General features: G+C 39.5%; 1 non-coding gene across 1 annotated transcript; it reads left to right on the plus strand.

The window, feature by feature from the left end:
• Window positions 1-9,489: 9,489 nt before the first annotated feature.
• Window positions 9,490-9,624, plus strand: LOC117308908 (small nucleolar RNA SNORA70). The gene has a single exon (XR_004523157.1). It is a non-coding gene; the product is annotated as a small nucleolar RNA SNORA70 (small nucleolar RNA).
• The last annotated feature ends 6,508 nt before the right edge of the window (window positions 9,625-16,132 follow it).

Raw genomic sequence — 16,132 nt, forward strand, 5'->3', positions numbered from 1 at the left:
TTTTGTTTTTACCACTCTACTCAAGCTGATGTTAGGACAGCCTCCCTAACGGAAGCGGCGTAGCGGGGAGGCCAGAGCTCTGGGCAGATGTGGGCTCTGCAGCTGGGAGTTTGCATATTCTGCTTGACTTTCCTAATCTGTCTCTTTAGTCTAGTCCTAAAATAAGGAATAGGACTGTATCTGTCTTGGTATCTCTCAGCATAGGGCCTGAGACATAATATAGTTAGATAAATAGTGATCAGGAGATCTCGGTGTGCGGCCCGGCGCCGTCCCAGCGGTGCAAGTTCTCAATCAACCTGCAGCAGCGGGGAAGCCGCCCGCGTCCTCCCGCCCCAGCAAGCCGACGAGCAGAACGTGACTGATTCTGTTTCTTAAACTTTCCGAGAAACTGTATACCTCAGTGTTCCATCACTGTCTGAAGGTCGGAGGACCCCAGCGCTGTGCGGGCAGCACCGGAGCCGAGGAGAAGGAGCTGCCCCACCCCGACCCCTGGGCCCTGCTGTCCCTGCCCGCCCAGCGCCACCGGGGATGGATGGCGGGAGCACGACGCCAGGGCGCGGCAGGACCAGGAGGGAAGGGGCAGCGGCCGCAGCGCAGCGCGGGGAGCTCTCCAACCTCCACTTGGATCCACTGACATCACGTATGATTTCCATCCCGGTCACTGTCACGGTCACGGCGTTTTCCCTGTCCCGCCCTCCCAACTGTCTTCCCAGCGCAGACCTTCCACGTGGCATACCTGCTCTCTTTGGATATGAACTTTTCCGTGGTGAGACACTGCACACAGACATATATGAAGAAAGAATGTACGTTCAGTTCCTATGGTTTCTGTAGGTCACCCTCATCTTGTAAATTGTCCACAAAGCAGATCACAGCCGTGAGGAGGAGGGGCCGAGCCCTTTGGGGCCAGAGGGAGGAAGTGGCCCTCTTTGCCCCCGGAGCCTTATAGGTGGGTAGGTGCTGCTGTGGCCGCCACCCCGGGAGGCTAGCCCTGCCCCGAGGCCTGGACCCCGGGGGCATCTCAGCTTGGCTTCAGCTGGAAGTCATGTCACGCATGCTCTGTGTTGGAATCCACTTTTGGTGCCGTTGGTGTCTGTAAATCCTGGATGGGTTACTTACTTTGGCAAATTATTGCTTTGGGTCTTTGTAAATTAAATTTCTTTTCTCTAAGGATAAAGTGAATAAAAAAGAATCTCCCAGGGCTTCCCTGGTGGCGCAGTGGTTGAGAGTCCGCCTGCCGATGCAGGGGACACGGGTTCGTGCCCCGGTCCGGGAAGATCCCACATGCTGTGAAGCGGCTGGGCCCGTGAGCCATGGCCGCTGAGCCTGCATGTCCGGAGCCTGTGATCCGCAACGGGAGAGGCCACAACAGTGAGAGGCCCACGTACCGCAAAAAAAAAGAATGTCCCAGCTCCCAGGGATGGTGGGAAGCTGTCCCAGGCAGCGTTGGGCTCATGGTGAGGACCCTGGTGTACTGGCACCACTGTCAAGGTCACCTGGGCCCTGTCCCGCCTGCCTCAGGGACTTTGGGTTAAGAATTAGGAAAAGTGAAGACCAAACAACACCCGCTCAATGACGCTGACGATTCGGAGCACAAAACAGGAGCTTTGGGACTTAGGAGGCTTTTGTCGTTGTTAAACCACAAGACAGTCGTGAACTAAAAGTAAAGCAGGAAGAGAGGCCTGACACCCAGGCGTGTCCCCGCACAGTCCTCCTTGTCTCTGAGGTGCCCACACGCAGTGGTAGCCCAGCCGCAGACCCCACGGGGCGCCCCGGTCACTCTCGTGGTCACTGCCCTCCTGCCTTCCTGCACCCCTGTCACCCAGCCCTTCAGCACACAGATGCGCCATGTCCAAGAGGCGTCACAGGGGCACACCTTCAGGCCCCTCTTGGAGCGCCTGTTAGGTCACAGAGAAGTGGCCCCAGAAGGTTCTGCCAGGTTGACACTTGGCCAAGTGCAGCTCTCTCCTGCCTGTTTCTTCTAGGAAAGGGGACGTTGGTCTTTCTTCTTCCACTGCAGAAGCTCCACATGTGTTTGCTCTATGACAGTTGGCTCGGGCCTGGAGGCGTGGCTGGGTGACTTGGGCCTGCGTCTTTTTGCCCCCTGCCAACCAACCAGGTGTATTTTCAGTGGACTGGGAGGCCGTAGCTGGTTTAACTCTGCACATCTCTATCTTCAGAGGCTGGTTGTGACCACCAGTAAGCTCTTAGGGAGAGTCCTGGGTACCTGTGCAAGGCTGCTGAACACAGGTGGGGCAGGAAGCAGTCACCCAGCCCCTGGATTCTATCGTCAGGCTATTACTACCGTTAGGAAACAAAATCCCGTGGACAGAAAACAAATTTGGCTTTAAAGTAACACAAATTTTAATCAGGTTCTTGACAAATCTTTTGCCCACACACCTCCACCCCACCCAGAAGTCTTACCAACGTTTGTACCATTCCTGGGCCCTCAGGGGCAGCTCCCTGTCCCTGAGCCGGTGGGGTCGGCAGCCTTGGACGGTGTACAGTAAAGCAAGTCACACAAATTAAAAAAAAAAAAAAATCTGTAGAAAACAGGAAATGGATTCTTCATTCTTCAGTCTTTGACTTCTAATGTTAATAATACTCTTTTAACTCTTCACACTGCTGCTAGAGTCTGTATACTCAACCTGAGTGTTTGCTGGAAAACTAAGAAAATTGGGATCATGTAAATTGCTTTCCGATCTATTTTTCCCACGCTGATATGAATCATACTTCTGTAAACAATCATGTTCATTAATAGATTCTTTTTCTTCAAAAACTGTAAAACTACGTGCTCTAATATGTAACATCGCAGAATTTTGCTCTTAGGTTTATTATAGAATTTCTCCATCCTGACATGTTTATCGTACATGGAATTTCTACCAGACTGTCACAGTCTTTCCTGTTGTCTGTATAAGCATTAATCAGTAGACAGGGACCTTCTTGGAGCAAAACACATACATTATTCATAATTATATCAGCTAGGTTCCAGCATCCCACAGAGGTAAGGATTCTATACCTTGTACGAAATTGTCAGGACTTCATAAAACCATACAATCATTTATTCACTTGGCATTCTATTTGGGAATGATTAATATTTATCAAATACTATTAAATCCAAGGCACAATACAAAGCATAAACCTACAGTCTTATATGAAGCATTTGAGGATATATGTGTTTCAGAATTTCGACTCTTAAAAATTCTTTTTAGATTTTAGAATGATAATGTGATGAACACACCATTTTAAAGCCATACCTATTCAAGCTTTGGACAGCACCACGTTTGAACACCTGTCATTTCAAGTCAGGTTTCACCATCAAATAAATTTAAATTAGATCAGATTTTGGTGCCAAATCAAATACAATATAAAAAATCTGGTTTTAACCGTTTTATTTTAAATTTCGGAATTAGATACCATCAAACATATTGTGAGGCAAAGAATGATGACTAGGACTCTTTTTTTGAAAGACCTTAACATTTTATATGAGAGATAAAATAAGTTTTTAATAGGAAGCAGGAGATAGTTCATGTTGATTAAGGGTCACCAATGAAGCAAGGGAAGGAGAAACAATAGAATCAATATCTACTAGGAAAGAGGTATGAACAGGTTTCAGATAATGATGAGAGAGGGAAGGGATAGGCATTTTAGGGAGTGGGAGGAAGCATGAGGAAATAAAGAAGTGGGAAAAGAAAAGAAATAACTTCAGAAAAGGTATGGGTCCCAGAGTGCTGGGAGTGTAGATCGTGGGAAGGGGTTGAGTGGTGGTAAATATAGCTGGAACAATGCATCAGGATTACATTATAGGGGGCTTATGTTTTGCTCCTACCTTTTTTGTCTTTCTATAGCCTCTTTCAGGGCAGTTAAATCCACTGTCAGTTATGCTAGCATGTATCTATTAACATTTCCCAGATCACTAATTCTAGACAGATCATTCCTAGGAATGATCTTTTCCAGCTGCTTCCTGGATCTATCCACCTGTGCATCCTGTAGACATCTTAAAGCTAATTTATTTAAAACCTCATTCATTCATTCATTAAACAATGTTATTAGCCAGTGCCCTAGACATTGGAGGTTCAATGGTGAAAGTCATATCCCTGACAGTGCTTATTGACTCATAGGGAAGGAGACATTATCCAAGTAATTGCACGGAGGGAGAAAAACTACAAACTGGAGGATGCCCTGAAGGAAGGAAAAAATGCCCTTCTGAAAGGGTATGTACGAACAAGTTACTCTGCTCTCAGAGAGGCTGGTGCTCACTGAGGAAGTGATCTCTGAGCTAAGATAGGAGGTTGAAGAGGACAGGAAGACTCTCAGTTGCGGTGAAGCGCTGCAAAGCATCTGTGAGAGCCAGCATGGCTGGAACACACAGAGCGAGGTGGAGAAGGTTACAGACCAGATGAGAACTGACCACATAGGAGCTTATGAGCTACTTTAAGGACTTGAGTCTTTATTATTTGAGCAGTGAAAAACCAGGGAGAGGATTTCAGCATGACCAGATTGTGTGTGTGTGTGTGTGTGTCTTCTAAACTGCATTTAAGTTGGCTATGTGTACATTTAAGCGTATTTTATCCCCTGGGTTGGCTGTTAGTTGTTTAAAACTTTGCTAAAGAACACACCTATGAAACGTCCATAAAACGTAAATATATAGCGCAATAAATTTGTATAATGTAAGCAACAAGGATCCGCCACTTATATGGTGAAATCAAACATTGCCAATTCTCCAGAAGCTCTTTGTACCTCTATTCCAATCACAACTCCCTTCTTCCCACTAGAAGGATACTGAGTACACTGTATGAAGTTTCATAGTAATTATTCTTCTATTATTTTATAGACTTACCATCTAAATATGAATCCCTAACCATTAGTTTCCTGTTTTATGTTTATGTAAATGGAATCATAAAGCATATGTGTAAGCATTTGTGTATGACTTCACTCACTGTAAATTTTGTTTTTCAAATTTGTTCATTTTAAATGAATATATGTAGTTCATTCATTTGGGGGACTATATAGGATTCTTTGTATGCAACGATTTATTTACCTATTGTCCTGATGATAGACAATTTCAATGTTTCTCTTCTGCTGATTACAAATAATGCTATTGAGAGCATTTTTGAATATCCTGGAACACATACACATGACATTTCCCTAGGAAAAAATACTCGGAGGTATATGCCATTCCTACATAACAATATATGCAAACCTGCATACATGTAATAGTAATGTAATGTTATATACTATTATATCTGTTTTCCTATATTCTGTTTTTCATTATTTTGTCTTTCTGCATCATTGTAAATTATTCCTTCTTCTCTATCTTCCAGTTGATTAATTTTCTCTTCTGTATCTTATTGAGTTCTTAATTTAGGTTACTGTTTTGGTCATTGCATTGTTCCAAAATTTCTATTTGGCTCTTTTTTAAAATTAAAAAAATAGACCTGCCTGACAGATTTTTTAAATGAGCAGTCTGTATCAGCACTATCTAATACAATTGTCTACTATGATAGAAATATCCTATAAATCAGTATTGTGCAATAAAATATCAACCAACCACCTTATAGCCATTGATATGTTGAAATGTAGCTAATGAAGCTGAAGAATTGAACTTTTTGTTAATTTGAATTGTTTAAAATTTTAAGTTAAATAGCCACACATTTCTAGTAACTTCCATATTAGACAACAAAGGTCTATATATTATGATTCTATAATTATTCTACTTTCACCATCCACTTACACTTTTAAAATAAAAACTTAACATGCTCCATTTGAAAAACTTGAAAAAAAACAATTATAATCAATTAAGCAAGATTCACTTATCAACATTCATATTTTATCTTATATATATACACATATATATGTATATTTGTGTCTGAGATTGTCTATGTATGTTTACAAATACACACACATATGTGTAATACACAGAAGATAAATTTTTGCAACATCATTATAGGTACTTTTATAGCCTTCCCTGTTCACCTAACATTTATCAATGCTATTTTATTAAGTAGTCTCTAAAGTAATTGTCTATAACGATTATGTAAGACATCCTCTTTTGTTTCTGTCTAGATTTAAATATTCTCCTATTGCTAAATATTTAGACTTTTTACAATATTTTGCTATTATTGCTCACAGGATTATGAATAGCCTGTGAACCTAAAATATGGACTTTAAATCTAGTTGATTTCTTAGGATTACTGAGATTAAGGTGGGAATAGAGTAATAGAGTAGAATAGAGTACCCGTTGACTAAGTGTGTTTGTCATATATTAAATTGATTTCCAGAAAAGTTGTACCAATTTGTTTCCATTGGAGAAACATAAGAATACAGCCTCTTCTTATGGATCTATGCTTTGTCATTTGATTTGAGTTTTTACCACCCAGCATAGACTCTCTAAGGACATAAAGCATATCCTCAGTTTGATATGCAGGATTTTTCTCAATTCTATTTATATTTGAACTCTCTGAGGATTTAAGGCTTAAGCTACTCTGTCCCTTTTGAAACTTTCTCTTGTATTTGCCTCCTTAACACTGTGTTATTGTGAGTTTGTTCTTCTATTTCTCCTCTCCCTCTTCCTGTTGCCTTTCTTTCTTGTCTCTACATGTGACATTTGCCATAGTTCTGGTCTTTAATATCGTTGTTCCATAACCTCTCATGAGGTCCCCTCCCCGTCCCTTATTCAGCTCTCCCATCTTCAAACCTAACTCTTAAATCTATATTTCCAGGCTGTCATGTCTTCAGAGATCAAGTATGCCTTGTCCCTACTGTCACCCATCATGTCTAGGATCTGAGTTTTAACATTACCCCTGCCCCCACCCCACCCTAACTCAACTCCCTCTATGTTCCGCTTTTCCCTTTATGTAAGTAATCTCATTGTTACTTGGGTTCAAAAAAACCTCACTTTTTTTTTTTTCTTATCTCCTTTGTCTCACATATTCAGTCCGTCATCAATGAATGATTGAATTCATTGATGACGGACTGAATATGTGAGACAAAGGAGATAAGAAAAAAAAAGTGAGGTTTTTTTGCAGTTTCAATCAAATCATGTCTAACCTTCCATTACTGCCGCTTACGTGCTAAAACGGGCCCTTATTACCATGGCAATTTACTGTTAAACAATGCTCCAGCTTTTAGACTTTCCTGTTATTCATCTAGTCTTCACAATGCTTCTAAATTCATCTATTTAACTTATCACTTGGCGGGTACGGCTCTCTTCATCAGAAGCTTTCAATGCCTCCCTGTTGTCCTCTAAGTAACCCCCAGTTTCATAGTTTGTCATGTATCCAGCCAGCCAGCCATTCAAAATTTGAGTGCCTGCGTACGGTTTATGTGTAGAGCAGTGACATTCAGCTACTGGAGATACTAGGCTCTTGCGTGAAGAGGTCTGGAAGTGCCTGGGAGTTGACCTCCCCTGAGGCCTCCACTAGCATATGACTGAGAAATGCAGCTGTAAGAAAGCCCCAGCCCCATTGCCTGGATTTTAGCAGCTCTGAGGCTTAGATTACATTCCAAAGTTTCCCCATAGCATCAGTCTGCAGCCTACCCTCTGTGGGCCTTTTTCCTGGGGTTCCATCCTTACCTGGCCTCCTCTTGTTCCTTACCCAGCTTTACCTACCAGCTACCCTGGAAGTATTTCCTTAATAAATGACTTGCACTTGAATTCTCCTCTGCTGTTCCTAGGGTCTGCTTCTTAAACAAACAAACAAACAAACAAACAAAACCTTGTTAAGACACTTTTATTCAAACCAGAGACATAATCACTACTGCAAATGAGCTTACACCAAGTAGAAAAACAGGTGTGTGAACCAACTCTTTCAACTTTAATATGATATCTACTATAATAATGGTGGTATCAAACTCCAGTGAGATAGAAAAGAAATACCTACCCCAGATGAGAGAATTCAAACTGGGATGTCTGCAACCTTAAAGTAACATCTGACCTGAACTTAAGAAGTAAGACTTTTTACTTACAGGAAGGAAGAGAGAAGCAGGAAGGAAGCAAAGAGAAACTCTTCATAGGGAATAACATGGGCAAAGCTACTACGATATGAAAGCATGAAAATTTTCAGGAAATACAAATAACTCAAATTATTTATTATTATCAAAGGACAAAGGGACTTTTTACTTACAGGAAGGAAGAGAGAAGCAGGAAGGAAGCAAAGAGAAACTCTTCATAGGGAATAACATGGGCAAAGCTACTACGATATGAAAGCATGAAAATTTTCAGGAAATACAAATAACTCAAATTATTTATTATTATCAAAGGACAAAGGGAGGGACAGAGGATTGGTTCTGGCAGGTGAGTAACATGGAAGAAATCTGCACTCAAAACATTCATTAAGTGACATAGAAGGACTTCATCTGTTTTATCTTTTGAAGATGGTAAACAAATGAAGAAGCCAGACCAGTGATGCCATCAGATTGAGAGTTTTAACTATTACTCTGGAGGCATCATGGAGGGCTGGGAGAGTGAAGGTTTGATAGTTGCATTAGGCTTAATTCAGGAAAAAGATAATCAGAAATTAAATATGGTGGGTAAGAAAGGCTTAGGAAGGAGACAATAAGAAATATTAGAAGGAAGGACTGACAATAGTTGGTAATTTATTAGGTCTGGGGCTAGAGATAGAAGATTCTAGGCTTTGGACCCATCTCAATGACCAAATCCATTGGACATTTTTTAGTCTTCATCTTACTTAATCTGATAGCAGCATTTCCCTTCCTTCTGAAGTTCTCGTTCAATTGTTTTGATAGATTTTCTATATTCTCCAAATTCTCTTCATCTATTATTAATTCACTTTTTAAATAAGGTAGGTAGTTAAAACTGGAATTATACTGTACAGACTACTTACTAAAGAACTGCTTAAATGAATGCCTCAAAGGATTTAAAATAACCAGAGTTTATGTGAAAAAACTGCCCAACCTCACTTGTAACCGCAGAAATGTCAACTAAAAATAATAATATCAGATCAGCAAAAATTTTAAGTGTAAAATATCCAGTTTTGGCAAATATAAAGAAGAAAACATGCTAATGCATTACTGGTGATAGTGTAACATGTACAAAGTTTTGGAGAACAATTAAATAATAATTGTTACTTAATTTTAATTTTATTTATTAAACTTATTTAATAAACTTATTTTATCTCCCATATTAAAATTAAAATGCTCATTTCCTTTGATCCAGCAATGGCACTGCTAATAATTTAAAATAAAAGTCAATCTAGATAAATATATGAAGATGCTTATTACAGTATATCTGTAATAGCAAACAACTTATTTTAAAGTCTATTAATAGAAACGATTTAAATATAAAATGGTCATTCTACAGAATATTATGCAAATATTATAAAGAAGTATTGATATGAAAATGGCCAATAAATATTTTGTTGCAAAAGAATAGTGAAATGAGTTTGTAGCATGTGGCCTTGTACTCACATAGTGAGAATATACATGCATTAAAAATTTCTAAAAGGATGCACTCAAAAGCGCTAACACTCTTTGCAGCCAGTTAAGCCGACTGTGCTCTTTTCCCCATGGGGGCCCGGTGCGCAAGGGCTGCAAACAGCAGCCTCCTCGGCAGTGTATGCAGCCTGTTGCCTGTATGGGTTGCCCTAAGGGACCTTGGAGACAGCCCTTTCCAGTGGACATTAATGACTGGCATGCTGTCCCCAGTCTAGGCTCCAGACAGGTGTGCGTGGTGCCTTTGGAAAGCCCCAGGGCACAGTGGCCAGGGTCCACATTGGCCAGGTCATAATGTCCATCCGCACCAAGCTGCAGAACAAGGAGCATGTGATTGAGGCCCTCCGCAGGGCCAAGTTCAAGTTCCCTGGCTGCCAGAAGATCCACATCTCCAAGAAGTGGGGATTTACTAAGTTTAATGCAGATGAATTTGAAAACATGATGGCAGAAAAGCGGCTCCTCCCAGATGGCTGTGGGGTCAAGTACATCCCTAATCGTGGCCCCCTGGACAAATGGCAGGCCCTGCACTGGTGAGAGCCTTGGCGCTGCCCCCTCCCTATCCATGCCCACCAACAAACCCTACTTTCTTGTCAAAAAAAAAAAAAAAAAAGTGCTAACACAGTTTACCACTGGGGCTTGCAGATGCTGTATATTCACTATTGCCATATTTTTTTCCCATTACCAGCAGTAATTTGGCCTTAAAATAAATGAAAAGAAAGGAACAATAATGGGATAATGAGGAGGAACAGCTTAGTTTCTTACATGTGTGTGAACAGAGGGGATGGGAGATAAAAATTCTATGTAATTCTGTTGGAATTAAATACAATTAAATAAAAATAAAATCCTTACATTAACACCTTAAAATAGGAGGTGCATTTACATATAGGAAGATAGAGGCTGCTTACATACTCCATGCCTAACGAAGGACTAGAATTCAGATCTCCTGACCCTTTCCCTGGTGCTCTCTCCATTATCTTAAGCAATAGAGTATCTACAACAAGAAAATCAAATCAACTGAGATGCAAATGTTCTCAGCCATTATTTCTGCCTTCTCTGAATATATGGGATTGATTTTGAGTTCTTAAATAAGCCAGAGATTTTGGAGAGTTGGCTGTGGGACCCTAAAGTTTTGATGTATACTGCTCAGAATATCTTAATTCAATACCATCCCTCTAAAAGGATGCTTTCTAAAGCACTGAGAAATATGGCTCGTCTATGTCCCTAATTTAATACAAGAGAAGTTTTGAATTGGAGGCAAATAAACTATGCAGTAGCACTGTAAAGCTTGGTAAGGACGAGTATGCCAAACAGCTTACCCATTCCACAGATAAGCTGACATATCTCCAATAATTTTCCTCCTAAGCACAGTATAAGTGAAATATTAGCACGTACGATCTGGGGCAGCACCAACTGATTAGTTTGTTGCTATAAATTATAAATGCCTAATCTTATAAAATTTCAAATATCACTCTGGAAAATGAGAAGCCATCACTAAAATGTGAGTGAAATGACTATTACATGCTTCCTTTAGTTAGAATTGCCTTATATTGAAAAAAATAAATGATTTACTATCCAAGAAAACTTTTTAATTATTTTACCCATCTACTTCTAGGAAATTACAAATAAATTTTGTTACTTTAGGAAAACAGAGATGAATTTGTTGTATGCAACTTTCAGTACATTAGCAATGAATTCCATCCTAGTCTTGTTCAGGATCCTTCCTCCAATGCTTCATTCAAATTACCACTGATTTTTACTAGGTATTGAAATGGATACATAGCAGTTTTACCCAATATATTTGCCAAATTCAATATTACTAATTTAATAAACTGGGAGAGATAAAATGGAAACAAAAATTGGTGAATATTTAAAGATAAAATCTGGCAATATGTCAATGTTTCTGTTTCCTTCTATAATATAATAAATTAAAATTCTTCTAATTGAAAAATACTATCAATAATGAAAATCCTATATTACATATAACCAACATTTTTGTACATACATTCTGATTCCAGTTTAGTAAATTGATGTGTAAATATATTTTGTAAGACAGATGGTCTTATAAGAAGATTAACTTGAAGTTGAGGTAGACTAGTGAAGTAAAATGTCCATTTCCTGTGCTGGAGAACACTTTCATTGAAATTTGAAGTGTAGATATTAGTCTCAGGATTTAAATTTTATCTTTAGGTGTTTGGACTAAAATCTCTACATATATAGAGGAATTACATGTATTCTGTAATTTCCCAGTAACATACATGCTTCTGAAATGCAGGATTTAACAAGGAGACTAGTGTGATTTGATGGTTAATCACAAATATTTGACAGAGGAGCTGTTTTATATTTTCCTCCTCTGCTTCAAGAAAAGATCTCATCTGTCACTCCTTAATATTAAATTCAATTGAGTTCTTAAATAGGGAAAAAGCCTGCCCTGTACTACATGCCTTTCAACATTAATGGTGGCATTAGGCTTAATTTTCAGTAGATGAGAATATAAGTTTATATATATAGTCATAAAAAGATATTTTGTCCCCAAATTTGCCTGACATCTGTTGAAAGAAAGTACATTTCTGATCTAGTTTTTCAGAGCTTTCTGGGATTTAGTGAACAGAGATATATTAATATGTGTGTACATGTGTGTGAGCGTCTGTGCTCATAAAAAGGCCACAGCTAGTATTTCCAAACTGGATGTATTTAAAAAGAGGGAATAGATGCATTCTAGAGTGGAATAGGAGTTAGGGGACAGATAATGCAGAGAAGTCTTGGAAAATAAAAATGTAGAAAAGAGGCCATGGTTGGAACCAGAAGCACATGATTTTTTACTAAAGAGAAGATACAGAGACACAAAGAGGTACAAAAAATAGACAGAAAGAGAAAAAGCAAACAGTAAAGATGGCACCATAGAGAATGAAAGAATGAGCGTTTTTCCTCTTTGCCTTCATGGGTAATAAAGGTTATGAAATTGAGGATTTCCACTTAATCAAGAGAGAATAGCCCATAGCAAAGGACATAGTTTCATCTATGAGCTGCGAATAGTCTGTGAAGATTAGAGAGGATGGCTGTAATCGATGCCTGGGGTAGACCCTTGCCATTGAGCCATGCCCGATAAGGTGAATAAGTATTTTATTTTGGGACATGTTTGACTTTGATTGCATCTAAAGTATATATATTTTTATATATATTTTATGTATATATAAAATGCAGATAATTCTGAATCATGATTTACCTGTGGATTGAGATATAGCCCAATGATGCTTTACCTAAAAGTAGATAAATTCATAAGTTGCTCTAAAAGTTTTGTAAATATGGCGGGCGTATTTCCTAGAAGTTTCAAATGAGCAAAAAGTATCCAGAAATACAATCAATCAGGAGTAATTATGTTCCTATGAATGCTAGACACACTGAAGAAATATTTAAAATTTTGTTTAGAACTATAAATGGTCTTTGCTTTCAGATTTTAAAATGTGTTTCCTTTAAACTTCATTTTCTACAAATTTGTTTCTATTACACATTTGCTACGAATTTCCTGCAAATTTGTTCATTTGTAGGCATTTGTGAATATATGCATGTGTGTGATTGCACATAATTTTTAATGAACTAGTTAAATAATTTAAACCTTTCTAATATTAATATATTTCGTTATGGGAAAATTTCAGGATTCCCTTTATTCTCAGTAGTAACGATTGTCATGATAGAAGTTCTGATACTATGAAAATTCGCTGGGAACTTTGACAAAATAAATCATCCTAAGGCAATGAAAACATATTTTCTTGCTCCTGTTTCATCGTACTTGGGTATAACAGAAATGGTGAGACTAAAAGATCCAGGTATCTAAACTGCGGAGGGCAGAGAGAGTAGCAACAATCTGCCTTTTCAGGCTAAGTTTAGGCAGTTTAGAAGCCTAACCTTGTCAGCATTCCTTTAGAATTGCAATATCACAGCCAGCAAGAGCATGTTGCAGTCTTTCCACAGCTGTGTGTTGTTTTAAGAGATTGCATAGTTAATGCTAAAATTGCCTCTGACTACTCTGCTCCTTAAGGTTTTTGATTCTTGCTTGGCTGAAGTCCCGATTTTGATTTTTGTTGTTTGTTTCTTTTCATGGCAAAGTAATATTTAGCTCAACAATGTTTTATTTGACATTAAGAGAAAATATATTTGTTTGAGAAATAAGCCTGAATTCGTTTTTGGTCTGCAGTAAAACTTTCACCTTATATATTTGGCTTTTAAACATTCTGTTCTCATGAAAATAATGATTTTGTAGGCCTCATTCAAACTATAATTATAGAAATAGATTTTGAATCAATTAAAATATTTTAATGAATTTGATTTGAAATGTTCAAAACATGAAAACAGTAGTGGTTATAAATCAATAACTGCTTATACTGTATATAAAACAATTTGTAAATTTGTAGAACATTTATAGCACATTTGATTTTAATTTCCAGATAATACTCTGAATAATATTCTATTCCCATAATAATAATACCGCTATAATTGGAATAGAAAAACAAAATATATCAAATGATGACTCTCTATATATAATGCTCAGTAATTAATGCCCTGCCTTTAATTATACCAAAGATTACTTACAGTAATGTACTTCTGTGTAAGTGCAAGGGTACCGCTTTTGTAACCAACAGCTAGGCTGCCTATCCTATGTTCTCCCGAGGACAGCTCAGCCTTAAGGATCTAATTCATGGTCACTTCCCATTCCGTTTTTGTTTTTACTTCAAAGCTATGGATCTCATTCACGTTTTGTTTCCTGAGACTACCCTCCTCTCTCTACTCAAAGACCACCCAGACATGACTGCCGCCATTCCTTGATCTCCATACCTTAAACACACACTGCATATTCATAGGCACTTGGGCACACATGAATGTACACACAGCTTTCACAGACATGCGACCAGGGGAACTGTGTTGCTACATTTTCATGACTCTTGCCCATAGGTCGGGCACACATTTCCTGTGCCTCACAGGTTTGGAGCATATCAGGCAGACTTGGGAGGTCCTTTCAACATCTGGAAACTTGGAATCACGCTAGATACCTTGCTCACTTCATTTCCACTCCTTAGGTGTCCCCAGGTTGTAAACAGCAGTTGAATCCATCTCCTTTTCATTTTTCCTTTTGCCACTGAGCCTTTGTCCATTAAACCTTCCTCTCTCCCTGCTTTGTGATAATCTGCTCCAGTATCCTTGGCTTGCTCTCATTCCTCAGAGAGAGTAGACCCTTCCCAACTCAGAATTTTGTACAAGGTGTCCTGCCCAGAAGCCCTCTCTACTCCACCCCACTTCATGTCCCTGTATATTCAAGTCATGATGTTAGTCTGGAAGTCGCTCCCTCTGGGATAATGTTCCTGAAACACAGACAAGGAACCTGGTTGTTTGCCAACACATACCCTACGTTTTTCTTACATAACATTTATTTATGCTAATAATTTTTGCTTGAATAATTTTTAATGTTTCAGTCCTTTCCCCTTAACATGTAAACTCCAGAAGATCAGAGCCTTGTTCGCAACTGATCTCCAGCACCTAGCTAGTCCTTGGTACATGATTGGCACTCAGCGAATTTAGATTTTATAAAGAAATGAATTAGTAGGTGCTGTACATACGTGTAGGCAGCCATGTGGAATATAAGTGGTGATCATTTTTGGAGACAGTAAACCAAAGTGAAAGTTGCCAGAATCAAGGAAATGGAGCTAAACTGGGAGCCAGAAAGCTAATGGATATGGATGTCAAGACAACGTGGCTGGGTAAACACTGGGTACATAGAGCAGTGATCAACACGAGGAAGCCAAGGGCTGGGGAGGTCTACTGGAAACTCATAAGCAGATTCCAGGAATGACTGGTTGTCCCCAAACATTATTTTTATTCATGGTCTAGAGGTCTGTCTCGGTTGGGGACAAGAGTGCAAAAGTATTTTCTCTAAATATCTCACCGACTTATGTTTCGAACTATAGAGGACCCATTTCTCAGTGATGTTCAGTTTTTTTTTTCTTTCTGCTACATCCTTTCTGTGTCTCCATTTAGATTGCTTTCTCACTCTTTCTTTCTAAGCTTGAACTAATGATGCAAAGATGGTCAACCCTATGTAGGTATGTGACTAAGATTATAGAGAGGCTAGTTGACAAAACTGGACCACAGAAAGTTACAAAAAGAATCTGCCCAGCATTCAAGGCAAAAAAAAAAAAATCAGCTTGGGCTTCCCTGGTGGCGCAGTGGTTGATAGTCCACCTGCCGATGCAGGGGACGCGGGTTCGTGCCCCGGTCCGGGAAGATCCCACATGCTGCGGAGCGGCTGGGCCCGTGAGCCATGGCCGCTGAGCCTGCGCGTCCGGAGCCTGTGCTCCACAACGGGAGAGGCCACGACAGTGAGAGGCCCGCGTACCGCAAAAAAAAAAAAAAAAAAAAAATCAGCTTGCCCTCCCAGGTATCGAGAGCCACCTCTACTGTGTATCTACTAGCCCTCAGCTTTTTCTTTTTTTCTAAGGATAAGCTTTTACCTTTTCAAATACCTCACACTGTTCTCCTTCTCCACGTATACGATGCTTTCATCTAGTCCATCTGGCAGTCCTGTAGCGGGAACGTGACTACTTGTTACAGCAAAAAGGCTGCTCCTTGGTCTGATCTGCATTTTCCAGGTAACTTTCTAGGCAGCCTATGATCCATCAGTTTGCCCCTCAGT

This window comes from Tursiops truncatus, chromosome 18 (assembly GCF_011762595.2).
Source record: "Tursiops truncatus isolate mTurTru1 chromosome 18, mTurTru1.mat.Y, whole genome shotgun sequence".
Classification (NCBI taxonomy): domain Eukaryota; kingdom Metazoa; phylum Chordata; class Mammalia; order Artiodactyla; family Delphinidae; genus Tursiops; species Tursiops truncatus.